The sequence below is a fragment of the Myotis myotis genome, unplaced genomic scaffold (assembly GCF_014108235.1).
Source record: "Myotis myotis isolate mMyoMyo1 unplaced genomic scaffold, mMyoMyo1.p scaffold_m19_p_1, whole genome shotgun sequence".
Classification (NCBI taxonomy): Eukaryota; Metazoa; Chordata; class Mammalia; order Chiroptera; family Vespertilionidae; genus Myotis; species Myotis myotis.
In genome coordinates, this window is record NW_023416313.1 from 23,635,321 (window position 1) to 23,650,429 (window position 15,109).

At 45.0% G+C, this 15,109-nt stretch overlaps 1 long non-coding RNA gene across 1 annotated transcript; it reads left to right on the forward strand.

Moving 5' to 3' along the window:
• Nucleotides 1–1,971: 1,971 nt before the first annotated feature.
• Nucleotides 1,972–12,043, forward strand: LOC118665056. Its single transcript, XR_004970523.1, has 3 exons — nt 1,972–1,998; nt 10,881–10,940; nt 11,974–12,043. It is a non-coding gene; the product is annotated as an uncharacterized LOC118665056 (long non-coding RNA).
• The last annotated feature ends 3,066 nt before the right edge of the window (nt 12,044–15,109 follow it).

A 15,109-nucleotide genomic window follows, 5' to 3' on the forward strand; every position in this document is an offset into this window, starting at 1 on the left:
GAAGCGATAGTAACCTAGCCAGCTTTCAAGATTCTTTCTCCCTACGTGTAAATTGTAGGAGAGGTGGACCAAGGCAAGTCCAATGCACGCAGTGTCTTCATTTCATTCATCATGATCAAAACGCTTAATTACATCCAGTTTTCCGCTGAGCCTAACACCCTATGCGCTCTTAGGACACATCTCGCTGAGGGATGCACACAATAAACGGAGGGAAAGCACAGGTGCTCGCAGACACTGCTCACAGCCCTGGCGGCCTGAGGCCGAGATGCTGCGTGTAGTTCCCGGGAAGGAGCTTGGCGGTGCCGCTGCCTCTGTAATGACCGCTGCTGCCAAACACACCACTGTTTCCACCTTTTTTTCATAAAAGCGAACATCCCCTTGGGACTTCTCTCAGTGAGAGAAAGCAGGTACTACTGCAGGTTTTTTTTTATATAAGCAAAGAGGCATAACGTGAACTTTCGAAAAGCAGAGGACACCTGGACCTGTTCAGAAACGCATTGTCACGAGGTACCTTCATCAGCCATTTGCACCTGGGGTCTTGGTCCGGCCAGCCCCTGCGGTTGGAGCAAGCTCTGCTTCACGTCTTCCTCAGCTTCGGCCTCTCTTCCCAGAATTCTTTGCCTTCACCTCAGAAATGCACTCCCCTGGGCAGGAAGGGTAGAGTCACTCCTATAGCAACTGACCCCTCCCTGTAGGGACACCTGCACAAAATTCCTAATAGATTTAGAACATTAACAATTGCCCTTACGGCGTGTAGTTTAAGTTCTCAGAAGGTAGAGAAAACGCTGTAGTTGGTTCTATTCTACATTCCATTTCAAGTTGTTTCGAATGGAATGCATAGTAAGTAAGAGATACATTTTTCATTGCAACTTAATCTACACATTCTGCACACACACATTTAGGAAAGTTTCATGGAACACTGTCTACCCATACTCAGTGGCATGCATTCTGATGTTTTCTACTCTCCTCTACCTTTTTATCTTTTGATTTCTTTCAGTGCTGATCTCAGAGTCCACTAAGGAGTCCCAGTCTAGGGTTTGAAAACATTGCTATAGAGACTCCAGCTCAGGTTCTATAACTCAGAAATAGTCATTGACTAAATGCTGTTAGCCACTCCCTCTAAGAGCCCTCAGCCTCCTGCCTCCCCAGTGTACACACCCCATTGGTAGGAGGGAATCAGAGACCAGCAAAGAGGAATTATTCTCTGATATTCTGGGGTCTTTGTAGTCTCCGCTAAAAGAACCTCATTAGACTCAGATTGTTCTTCATGGGAAGTGGTTTACATTGAAAAAAAAAAGGGGGGTGGGTCAAAGACTATTTTCCCTGCACAGTATATGACTTCCTGCAATTCATCAAAATTCTTGTCATGGATAAAGGTCACCTTTCATTTATGTATGGCATCTGTGTGTATTTTCTCAAAAAGGGTGTGGCTCTCAACACATAAATCAGGCCTTAGATGTTGAAAAAACTCATGAAAAGTGACTCCAGGGAGGGGATGGGAGTCACATGGTGAAAACAGACACAAATGCCATCAGACTTCCCAGAATGATGAACTCAGCCCGTCTGACTTGGGGGGGTGAGGGGAAGCAAATAAAATACCTGAGCAGGATTCTAGGACTCTGCCGTTGCTGTGAGTTGTAATACGTTTCATAAAGCACTTTGGGGGTCGGGGGGAAGGCACTTGGGTCTAATGTAAACAGAGACAAAATTGGTGTTGGTGCTGGAAACATTGAGCTGACTCATCGGAGACGTCTTCAACAGGAAACCATGCCCCGTGTTTCCTCTAATGTAACGGATTGGATGCAGGACCTGACTGTCTGGATCTGAATCCCACCCCTCCTGCTTACTGGAGCTGTGACTTCATGCAAGTGACTCACCTTGTGCCCCATCTCCTCAACCACAAAATACGAAGAATAATAACCCCAGCCTCAGAGGGCTGTCCTGGGGACTGAGTTCATCAGTGTTTGGAAAGCGCTGAGCACGGGTGCCTTGCATATGGTAAGTACAGCATCAGTATCTGTTAAATAAGTTGTCTAAGAGAAGATGAGAACATATCCACTCTCTGTCCTCTAACTTCAGGCTGCAGATGGCCTCTGGCTAGTACAGTTCAGCTCTTATTTAAAAAAAAATAAGAATGGAGAAGTCCTGTAACTTGCTGTCCTGTTTGCTCAACTATGCACAGAGTTGACACCTAAGATGACAAAACTTAAATGCCATCCTCAATGAAAAATAACAAGGCATATTAAGAGGAGGAGGAGGAAGTGGGAGGAGGAGGAGGAGGAGGAGGAGGAGGAGGAGGAGGAGGAGGAGGAGGAGGAGAAAGAGAAAGGAATAATATCTCTGTCCCTGAGCCAAGGCGGCAAAGTGAACCGTGTGAAAAACATAAAACAGAGCTGTTCATGATAACTAGAGGCCAGACATGGCTGAGACCACCCGGTATCACCTGAGGGAGAAAGAATGGAGCAAGCGGAAAGCCCAAGCCCTGGGGAATATCAGCACACCAAGCACATGTGGAGAGGACAATGGAAAGCCACACGGGAAAATTCGGTTTAAAAGTTTTCTGGGTAAAGCTTATAAATATGAGTGACTATAAGTGTAGAAATCAACTGAAAGAGGCAAAATTAAAAACCACAGGAGACGGGCCCATTTACATGTAGTTGGTTAATCATCTAAGAAGCTATTGAAATACATCTTACTGTGAGGTGTGCTCTTTGAAATGAAAGAGGGGATCTGGATTATTGGAAAACACCTTGCAATGCTTTGTTCTTGGTTTCCTGCAACTTGAATGTGGAAGCCTCCTATATATATGCAAATGCCCACAAAATGCTTCCATATTCAATATATTCATATTCAATATGCTTTAAAGAAATATCTTCTTTTCTTTTTGAAGTTCTTTATGATGTGACATTAAGAGGTGAAAAGATCACCTAGAACCAATTGGCTATGGGCATTAAACTAAATGGTAATCCATGCCCTAGAAAATATAGAAATCATGTACAAATTTGGGCATAGGGCCAACTCCCCTTAAAGTAACTAGTTCAAACAATTGCAAAAATGGCCTGAGACTGAAGCTGGGGCCTCTGCGCTCAGGCAGTGAACATGGGTCCTAAGGAGCCACTTGGATGTCAATAGCAGCATTGTGTTAAAATATCCAAGACAATGCAATAGCCTCTGACCATATGGAGCCCCTTCCTCTCTCAGGCTGCAACGCCCCTGACTATGGCTAGCAGCGTGAGGCTTGGACTGATGGTTGCAGATGGCCTCTGGTCAGTGAAATTCAGCTCTGCACTCAGCGTCAATCATGGAGAAAAAGGAGGTTTACTTTTACCAGTAGACCCACTACTGCTTTTGTTTTTTGTCTCTCTTCTTCCCCTACCTTTCCTTCTGAAGCCCTTCAAATCCCAGATCCCTCCCTTCCTTCCTCCCTTCCTTCTTCCCTCCCTCCCTCCTTCTCCTCCTCCCTTCCTCCTCCCTCCCCTCCCTCCTCCCTCCTCCTTCCTTCCTTCCTTCCTTCCTTCCTTCCTTCCTTCCTTCCTCCCTCCCTCCCTCCCTCCCTTCTTTCTTTCCTTCCTTCCTTCCTTCCTTCCTTCCTTCCTTCCTTCCTTCCTTCCTTCCTTCCTTCCTTCCTTCCCTCGTCTTTTCTGGGAACATCTCTTTTTATTTTTACGGTCCTCTTTTTTACATTCATTCCTCCCTTCTTGGCACCTTAGGCCTGTTTGTGCCCCTCGGTTCCTCTGTCCTCTCAGTCCCCATTTCTCTTCTTATTGGGGCCCCTGCCCCAGAGGCTAATCACCCTCTTCTAAACGTAGGGTCTGCAGAGCCTCAGAAGCACAAACACCGGTGAAAGCAAACAGTTTCAGCCCAGAGTTTCATTGGTGCTGGACATTCTGGGGGAAATAGTGGGTGACTAGGAGGAGAAGGGGCACTAAGATGTCTCTTTCAGAGCCACTTTTAATCCCATGATTCATTGGACGTGTGCAAAGAATTCTGATCCCTGTCTTTCCTTCATTGCACATTGGTGGTGCCAGGCGCCACGCTGCCTGCATTCCCTGGCTTGGGGGCCCCTCCACCTTCAAAGCCAGTCGTCTGGCTCAGGTACATCACTCTCACTTCCTGCTTTTGTCCTCCCATCTCCTTCACTGACTGGCCTTTGAGGACCCTTGGGATTCTACTGAGCCCGCTCGAATAGTCCAGGGGAACCTTCCAATCTCAAGATTCTTAACTTACTCACATCTGCAAGGTTCTGTTGGCCACATAAAGTCACATATCCACATGTCTTGGGGATTAGGATGTGGCCATCTTGGGGAGGGGTTATTATTCTGCCTACCACAGGCACATAAAAATGTTTCCATTTAAAACTAGAATTTTTTTTTAAAAAAAGCATGTAGGTAGAGAAAATGGTTTCCTATGGAATATTAAGGTTTTTGTGTTTAGACCAACAGAGCAAGACATTCTTCCTATTATGGAGGAAGGAGGCCCCAGAGTATGAAAAAGTGCTTCCTACAAAGTGGCCAAAGCAGCATCTATCACAGGGAGCTGCAGGGAGGGTCCTCACCTCAGAGTCACGGGAGCCAGGCCCTGGTCCCGGCACTGCCATTAACAGCTCATCTCGGTCAAGTTTATCAAGGAAATAATGGGCTGATGGGAAAAGCAACTGGTTAGCACCATCCAGGACCCCGCGGTGATGACAGTAGGGGCTTTGTATGTAGACAGACAGAACTGGATTCACACTGTGGCTCACTCACTCGCTACCTGAGTGACTTCATAAGCCACTTAACCTTCACAAGTGTCAGTTTCCTTATATAGGCTGATACCCCTCATCTCACAGGATGAAGGTGAGTTAGTGGGCGACAGTATACAAAGTACTTACCGCAGCGCCAGGTACACAGTGAGCGCTTCATAAGTGGCTGCTAATCTTATTACTATTTTATGACTTTTATTATTACAATTAAGTAATAGTGATAGTTTTTAATCTTCATAGTTCAAAATCACACCATCTGCCTCAAGCAATTTTTAATTTGAGAACCAAACACCATGGGGATAAGAATTTAGAGGGTCCCCACTTACAAATTGGATCATTTGTGTCTCGCAATAACCGGGACCAAAAGAAGTGAACTATGCCCAGCAGACTGGATCTTAGCCTCCCTCGGGCTTCGGTGTGCAGTGCCCGCGTAGGATGGTTTTGTCAGACCAAGGGGCATCCTAGTGCTGAAAACAAGAAACAGAGGCATCCTGTTTTCCACATACTAGTTCCAGAATCCAGAACTGTGCTGTCTAATATGGCAGCCACTGCCCACATGTGGTTCCCTGAGTTTAAATCCATTGAAATTAAAAATCCAGGTCCTTAGTCACACTGGCTACATTTCAGGTCCTAAACCGGTGCCTGCGGCTAGTGGTTACCAAATTACACAGGGCAGACCCAGAATTCTTCCACCGTCACAGAGCGTACCACTGGACAGTGCTGATCTAGTCTAGAGGCTACATTACCCTAGTAACCTATGCAAATAAATCTAATTATTATTTAATGTGGTCTAACTTAGAATCATACAACTATGCAATCTGGTGGATCATAGGTCTTAGAAACACCAAGAAGATTTATCTCTTTTTTTAATTTCAATTAGATGCTTTAATTTTTGTTATTACAAACCTTCTACAGCAGCGATTTTCAACCTTTTTCATCTCATGGCACACATAAACTAATTACTAAAATTCTGAGGCGCACCAAAAAGTATATTTTTTGCTGATCTGACAAAAAAAAAAAGTACAATTTTGATTTCATTCTCACAAGATGGCTATTGTTGTATTGGCTGTTGTCATTTTTTCATTTGACCATCTAAGGGAAAAGAGGTCAGCATTCCTGACTAAATAGTCAAGTATCACATGTTTTAAAAATTCTTGAGGCACACTGGTTGAAAATCACTGTTCTACAGCATTAATAGGGATCCATATTATCATGTTTGTATAAATTCTGTGGTTTTGCTTATATAACAAATATCCCTCCCACCCTCCTTTGTAAAGGAAAACAAAACAAAAGCAGTAAGCAAACATGGCAAACTAACTGGTTAACCAAAAGGTTGGATTATTTAAATTTTCATCAGTCTTGGCTTTCAAACATTTTTATTGCAAATCACAGACGGAAATATGTTTTACATCAGGGGGCCTCAAACTTTTTAAACAGGGGGCCAGTTCACTGTCCCTCAGACTGTTGGAGGGCTGGACTATAGTTTAAAAAAAAACTATGAACAAATTCCTATGCACACAGCGGCGGCAAAAACACCTGGAGGGCTGGATAAATGTTTTCGGCGGGCCGCACGTGGCCCGCGGACCGTAGTTTGAGGACCCCTGTTTTACATTGTGAGGGCCTTGTGCAAGCACACAAATACAATTGAGACAACAGCTCCACAAAGTAACACTCACCCTGACTACAGGTGATCTGTTCTGAAGTTTCTATGTCCTCCTCTCTCTATTCCCCCTCTTCCTCCTTCTTTTCCTTCTTTAGTGTAGGTTACCCACTGCACTGATTTCATGACCCACAAAGAAGTCATGACCTGGAGTTTGAAAGACAATGATCTAGACCAGGGTTGCAAACTTAAATGCTTAAAGTTGTTGGGCAAGTTACATAAACGGATAGAAGGGCTGTGTGGGAACGGTGGGAAACGGAGAGGACATGGCCCCTTGGAAAGTTACAGTGGCTACTCGGTTCCAACCCAGCTTTACCTTATGAGCGTAGGTCTCTGTTCCTAGACTTTCTGATAGTTCAAAAGAGGCCAAATACCCAGATACTTGTGTGAAGCTTCCCAATTCAAAACTGCTGCAAAGAATTCTTAAAATGTTTAAATGCTTGTCAGCCAAACAAAACAAGTCTCTTGTGTAGTATCAATTTGATTAGGATTAATTTACTAGTTCCAGGGGTAGAATGGGAAACTGCCTCTAAAATGAGAATCCAGACCTGCCCTGCCTGCCCCCCTCCCCCCACACACACACACCACCAATGGATAGAGCACAATCCTTCTGTCTTCCTGTGACCTGGTGGGGGAGAGAGGAGGCATCCTCAGCTGATGAAGGGGGTTGAATGCCATCATTTCTCCTGGAATGAGACCATGCTGAGTGTCCACTGACTGCCAAGAAGGACAAAGGGAATCAGTCATTCCAACAGCATAGAGTCCTCAAGAAACTGAGTTTAGCCCTAGCCAGTTTGGCTCAGTGGATAGAGCATTGGCCTGCGACTGAAGGGTCCCGGGTTTGATTCCAGTCAAGGGCACATGCCCGGGTTGTGGGCTCGATCCCCAGTAGGGGACATGCAGGAGGCAGCCGATCAATGATTCTCTCTCATCATTGATGCTTTTATCTCTTTCTCCCTCTCCCTTCCTCTCTGAAATCAATAAAAATATATTATTAAAAAAAAAAAAAAAGATGAGAGGGAATCATTGATCAGCCGCCTCCTGCACGCCCCCTACTGGGGATAGAGCCCCAGTGCCTTGACCAGGAATCGAATCGTGACCTCTTGGTTCATAGGTCAACACTCAACTACTGAGCCATGCTGGCCAGTTGGGGTCTCTCTTTATGAAGGTCAACTCAGTTAGTTCTCACTCTTACCTAGATGACCAGGCATCCAGGGTCTGAACTGCAAGGTACAAATAGTGAACCAATCACTTGAAAATATCTACAGCTAAAACATAAATCTTACCACTGTATCATTAAAAGGTTGAATCAGCCTGTTTAATATACAATGCTTCTGGGCTTTAATCTATTGGTAAAACTGCCAATATTCAAATATTAAAAAACCCCACTTTATTTTGGAATGATTTTAGATTTATAAAAATGTTGCAAGGATTATATAAAGAGTTTCTGTATATTTTTACCCAGTTTCCCCATAATGTCAACATGTTATATGTCATGGTACGTTTGGCAAACTAAGAAATTCATAGTAATGGTAAATTACTATTAGCTGAACTACACCATTTGGATTTCCTCAGTTTTTTCACTAATGTCCTTTTTCTGTTTCAGGATGCAACCCAGCAAGCCACATTGCATTTAGCTCAATTTTTTTGACCTACACAAGCCTAACACTTTAGGAATAAGTCTAGTAACCAAAGAAGAAAAGTCTTATGACAGTGTAGCCATTAGGTCCTAGGGAGGAGATGGATTGGGGACCCGTCATCATGCCTCAGTGGCCAGTTGGAGATGCTAACCTCATCCAGCACCGAGACACAGTCACGGGCTTCTGAGTCTGTTTATTGGCCTAGCGCAGTGATGGTCACGAAGTAGGTGCCCAGTAAGCACATGGTGAACATCTACTGCTTGTCAACCAATAAGAATTAAGTGCCTGGAAGCCCACACAGGGACAGAAGAACCACTTCCTGCCCAGAAATCGGCCTCTGATAAATTTCACTTTCCATCTAGGACTAATGCCACCTTGAGATCTCAGTGCTTGTGTTAGTCCGCTAGGGCTGCCGTGACAAAGCACCACATGCCTGGGTGGCTTCAACAGAAATGTGCTTTCTCACAGCTCTGGAGGCGGGAAGTCTGGGATCAAGGCGTGGGCAGGACTGGTTTGATCTGAAGCCTCTCTCCTTAGCTAGCCGAGGGCCACCTTCTCCCGATTGCACCTGGTCTCCCTCTGTGTGCCTGTGTCCACATTTCCTCTTCTTACAAGGATACCAGTCATAGTGGGTTACCCCCAAATACCTCTGTTTTATTTAACTCTTTAAAAGACCCTGTCTCCAAATACAGTCACATTCTGACGTACTGGGGATTAGGACACCCCATATAAATTTTGGGGGACACAACTTGGCCCATAACAATGCTGAATATATCTGAAGGGTAGGAATTAAAAAAAAAATCAGAGGAAGAATTTTCCTAAATCCAAATGTCACTCATCCTCAGAGGCCCAGTCTGTTCTCTTCTTTCCTGACTACTCGGACTTGACTTCACAACAATGCTAGCTCCTCTCAGAGAGTGTCACCTCAGTCTGTGATAATCCAGCCCCTCAGCCAGACTGGATCTCTCCAATGCCTTCAGCCAGTTTAGTTCACGTCTCCAGAAGGTACTCTCTATGTATTTGTTTGGCTGGCTGGATACCCTTCCCAACCACCTGCCAATCAGGGGAGCGGGCATTCACAGTCCTGCTGCTGTCAGGGCCAAAGGGCAGTGCATAAGGCCCTTTCATCATTGAAATTCTGTGCTTCTAAGAATGTGGGTGGGTCCAAAGCACATTTTTCTAACTCCTGTGCATGAGTGTGAGTGTGTGTGAGTGTGTGTGTGAGTGTGTCTGCGCGCGCACACGTCTGCAATCATAATTTTTTTAAAGCTTATCTACAGGGCTGCAATCTGCATTTGGAGACTTTCAAACATGAAAACCATCACAGTGTGCAGACGTTGCCTGACAGGCAGGGGACTGGGAAAAAATTAAATAATGAACAGGCCAAGGGCACCAGGGGCAGGAATCTGAAGTGTAAGCCTTCAGAGCAGACACTCTGATAAAGAAAGGCTGCAGGGAGAGAGCAATTAATGGGGAAGAGGCCAGGGGGAAAAAACATGGGCCCAGGGAAAGCTGCTGAGGGACAGAGGAAAGGGGGAGCCTGCAGGATGGGGGAGCTGTGACCAGTGTGATTGCTGGACTGTTATTAGCCCAAAATTATCAGGCACCTGAATCAACAGGTCAAGAATGTGACCTGAAGGTACATGAACTATTTGTTTAGGAAACCACATGGTGGGAGGAAGACTCAGAGTTAAATTGGGGCGCTTACCTTTGCTGATGGCAGAATTAAACAACAGAAGTTCAAGCCAAGCGTATGGGGCTGGGGGATTCTTTTTATTTATGTGCTGAAGGAAACTGATAGGAGACAGGGTGGGGAGTGGGCAGGGCTCAGACCCATCTCTCGATGTGGGAGACCAGCCCAGCGGAGGGCAGCGGGGAGGAATGCAAGGGACAGGCAGGGCCTCCGCCCCTCCCCAATGGCCAGCAGCCCCGCCCCCCAAGGCATCCGGATTCCAGGCCTCCAGGCATCAGACAAAGGGCCCTCCCCCCTTGTCAGCCTTCCTGTTCCCCGGGATTGTGTGGCCCGGCCCTTTGATCAAACTAAGGGCATTATGTCTGCAGATAACTGCTTTAAAAAGGAAGGTTTCAGGGCTGCCTCTGGGTCCCCTCAGTGTTCCCAGTGAAAGGGATTAGGCCTTGCTCTCTTAGGATTTCTGCTTTTGCCCCCTGCGACCAGGTCCCTAGCAAAGCTTTCTGACACTGCTCTCACCCTTAAAATGTGTCCTTAAGAGATAGGCATGGTGCATGCATTCTCAACACAAATCCTTCTTTTTTAGTGTTTCTGGTGGTTATGGCTTACACGTTCTTTACCAATTCCCGCAGGGAAATGAGAATCCACCCCTGGCCAAAGTGCATCTCTAACAAAGATGTACTTAACTTCCAGGACTGGGAACAGGACTCGAGTTCTCGACCAAATTCTCTGGCTTGCTTGCCAAGTCAGTTTTAGTCATTTATCCTCTCTGGGTCTGAGTTTTCACTCTTAAAAAAGTTAGAAATAGCCTGAGACAGTATGGCTCAGTTGGTTGGAGCGTCATCCCATACACAAAAGGTGGTGGGTTCCATTCCTGGTCAGAGAACATACGTACCCAGGTTATGGGTTTGACCCTCAGTAGAGATGCATGCAAGAGGCGGCCCATAGATATTTCTCTCTCACATTGATGCTTCTCTCTCTCTTTCTCTCTGTCTCCCTTTCCATCTCTAAAAATCAATAAAAAAAGGTTAAAAATTATTTTTAAAAAATGTCTTTTTTGAAAAATTAGAAATATGGACTTGGCAAGCTCTGGAGCTAGATTTACAAATACTACGTTTGTTTGTTTGTTCACTGTTATGTATTCCCAAGAAAGACTGTTGGCCCTGCAGTGACATAAGTACTATGCATTTCACTGGCTTCAAGAAATAGGTGGGTGGCAAGTAGAAAATGAACAACCCCTTCAAAAACTATTTTAGATGGCAACACTTTCTCCACCACTCACCACTTTACTAGGGAGTTGGTGTCTAGCAAAGCCAGATTTGTAAATGCCTCTGAGTAACAGTTTTCTGATTTTACTTAGAGGAAATATAATGACAACGCTATTCTAGAAGGATCCATTTCTCTTGCTCTTGCTCCATGAACCACTTCTCTTCCTAGTCAAGGGGAATTCCCTTCCTCACAGGAGCAGTAAGAAGAAACAAGAGGCAGGTGCAAGACAAGAGAAATGGCTCAATTTGAGACCTACTGAGAATTGTTCAGGATTTACCACACGCTTTGCTATTTCACAAAGCAATACATTAGGATCTGTATCTGAAAGCAGCTTTGCTAAGTAGTAGCTGAAATTTGGAAATGTGCTGAGACTGTCTTAGAGTTGTTTGGTCATTACTATTGACACGTTTCTCAGCCTTGGAGTAACTGAAGTTGGTGGGATTGCACCATAGTAGGTCTAGGTATCAGAACTTAAATAGTTCAGGAGTTCGCACTTGGTGTCTTTTCTTAGGGATTGTATGGGGAAAGTTCCTTAACATCAGCATCTCGGGGTTTATTTAATTATTTTACTGATAGTTGTTTTTAGATTTTTTTTTAAAAAAAAAAGTGCTGTAGGACCTTCCCAGTCTCTTGGAGCTTTTCTTGTCTAATATCTGGGATGAACTAGAGAGATGCTTTGGGGTTCCTAAGGCGAGCTCTGCCTCTGGCTATTGTCCCTACACCACGTCCTTATTTTGATCTTCAGACCTGGCCCAGTATCAACACTTCGCCCATTCTGCTGAGCCATCACTTCTCCGAGGCTGATCCCCGAATATCTGCTTCCAGATGCCTTTCTTTCCTGACCCCCCGTTATTGTACTAACTAACCATTTCCCCTTGGATGTCCTTCAGGGACTCTGAAGTCAAGCACTTAAGACTTCATTTATGATACTTCCTCCACAAAGCTGCCTCTCTGACATCCTTTATTCTATCAGCAGCCACCCTGTTCGCCTGCCACCCGACTTAGACGTCAGCCTCATCTCTAACCAGTCCCCTCTGTTACCTGCACTCAGTCGTCAAGTCCTGTAAGGCTCCCTTCACCATGTCTTTTCCGAATGTCCCTCCTGCCGATTCAAACTGCCGCTACCCTGGTCTGAATCCTCATCCCTCGTCTTTTGCGGACACTTTCTCCCCAGCCCTCATGCAAATCCCTTCAGATGCATCAAGTTGTTCAACAAATATCTGTGGAGTGTCTCCTCGGTCATCTTCGAAACCCTCAGTAGCACACAGACTGACATCTACAGAATAAAATGGACTCCGGAACCTCTCCCTCCCCTCCTGACTGTGGCCTCCACTCACTCCTCAGAGGCACCCCTTCTTCTGCAGACAGTTCCGCTCAGCTTCCTCTGAAAATACGTAGCACACCCCCTTCTCTGAGTCACCTGGAAGTCCTTCTTTCCTCACGTAACCATCACCATCTCTCCAGGGGCAGCTGTTCCCTTCACACAATTCCTATGACTTTACGTGAATTGCTCTGTTTCCTTTATGATTGACACTTGCAAAATTGTATTGCTCTCTCTATATTCTCTATGTCTTGTCGCCACAACTGGGCAGTGAGACCCTCAAGAGAGATACAGTGTTTGTGCGCATCTCTGTGGCCCGTCAGCCTAATGGAATAAATTGCAAGAAGGAGGAAAATTGAACAATGATTGAGTCTCTGAGCCTCTGCAGTTAACCAAAGACCTTTATATATATTGGGGTTTTCTTTCCTTTCTTTTTTTAAATCCTCACCTGGGGATATGTTTTCATTGATTTTCAGAAATAGAGGAAGGGAGAGAGAGAGAGAAACATTGATTGATTGCCTCTCGCCCTTGCTCCGACTGGGGATCAAACCTGCAACCTTTTGGTGTACGGGAAAACACTCCAAACAACTGAGCCACCTGGCCAGCTCTTCCTTTTCACGTCTCACTTCATGTTTTGAGCCTGGGTCCAGCCATCTGTTTTTATAAATGAAGTGTCGTTGGAACAGAGCCACGCCTGACCATTTACATATTGTCCTGCTGCTTTTGTGCTACTGTGGGAGAGTCGAGCTGTTGTGACAGATATCGCGTGGCCAGCAAAGACTAAAATATTTACTATCTTTCTCTTTAGGAAAGTTTGTTGTCCCTGGTCTAAACAGCCAGAGGAGGCTAAACCCCCATCCCCTTTCAGAGAGTGCGAGTAAAATGCTGAAGGTTACACAGCTAATCAGGAACCCAATAAAAACTTGAAGTCAGTCTATGTGATTCTAGGAACCCTCCCCCGACCCCTGGATATGTTCGGTGATTGTTAATGTTCGATGATAGTAAGGGTATTGTCTATGTAATATCCGTTGGTTTATCTTCAGTCTTTTGCCAGAAGTAATCCAGTGACTAGAATTAACTGGAATTTTTCAGGCACACATTACATTCCTACGACTGACATATTCACATTATTTTAAACAATATTTTCTGTGATTTCCCATCATAGCAGTTACCTCGTGCTACGGTACCACTTGAGGGCAGGGGCTGTGTCTTGTGCCCTGAGCTTCCAACATGGTCTGGGCACAAAATAAACCCTCAACATATGTACATTGCAGGAGATCAGTTGTACAAATGACTATTATTTCAGAAAGAGAGAGGTTATTTTCACAACTACCAGATTTCATAGAAGTTAGTATGGAAGAGCTCCCAGTGTAGGGACCACCTCAATTTTATTCCCTGTGCCATCGTTTACAAGCTTTGCTCCCACGGACAAGAAGCCTAGTCTGTATAAACTTTCTTATTTTTATCCGGAAAATGGAAATGATACAGTTATCTGGATGAGATGAAGTAAGCCGAAGAAAGCACTTACAGTGATTGCTGGCACACAGCAAACAATCAAAACGTAAGTTAGTAATTATTATTGGCAAACCGCCTCGCATCTGCGCTCGGAAACTTGAATTCATTTGAAGAGCCATAAAATTACACAAAGTGGGAAAGGCAGCCAAAGCAAACAGTAAGCAAGCAAGGAAAGAAGGAAACAAGAGAAGGACAAAGGAAGCAAATAAGACCCTCCTCTTGCTTTATCTCTGCAAAAAGTCTCCAGAAGATATGTTTGGCCAATAAATAAAGATACCTGTGTTCTCAGAAACATATCCTGCCCTACAGAGGGAAACGAGGGGAAGGAAATTTTGCTCAAACAATGGTTTCAGAAGACAAGCCCCACATAATAGGACAGAGAGGGGGAATAAAAGAGTTTGCAAAGCAGCACACTTAATCATATTAATTATCACACATAATAGCCCTCAATGCCAAAACCGGCCCCTCGCTGAGATTTGCATCATTACCCTAAAGTAATTAAACAGCTGCCAAGCTCCTGCATCATGCGAATCAGTTCTACCTGGAATAGCTATTAACATTAGAATCATGCTCCATTTGGAGTCCTGACTGCATGAACGTGATGGAGAGCTTGCTGAAGGAGGCAGGACTGGCCTGAGCCTTCCAGGAAGGAAAGGGGTGGCCGTGCCGCGGATGGCGGGCATCCATCACTGCCTGACGAGCTCCGGTCCTTTCTGCCGACTTTCAGAAATCCAATACAGAATGCGTCCCTTCTGGTCTCTGGGACTGTTTCAGAAAAGCTTTCATTAAGACGTGTTTCCCATTGATTTTCTGTTCCCTTTATTCTTTGTTTAAGTTCAGCTCTAGAAGTCTGCACTCTAAATGTCACTTAACAGACAAAAAAGAAAAAAGGTGTGTGTGGGGGGGGGTCACGGGGAGAGGAGACAACGTCCCAGACTCTGGTCTTTTTCCTGTAGGTTTCCTTTTTTCCTCCAAAATGTCCAATTATTCTCTTTGCACTTTCCTCTTTAGTGATTTGGTTTTACATCTTCATGAAGTGACGGCAAATGACATAAAGCAGAGGTCTATGTTTTATCTAGTTTTGTAAAATTTAATTCTTGGCGTTGGGAAATCCATTTGTTCTCCAAAATGGGTCATGCATATTTGGGAGCAGGCGACCAGCCAAAGGAAGTGAGATTTTTCAATAACTGACTACTGCGCTGACATGATGTAAGTCTTCACAATGGGCCTCGGGGAACCCCAGAGGGCTCCAGGGTCTGGTACCTGCCCTCCT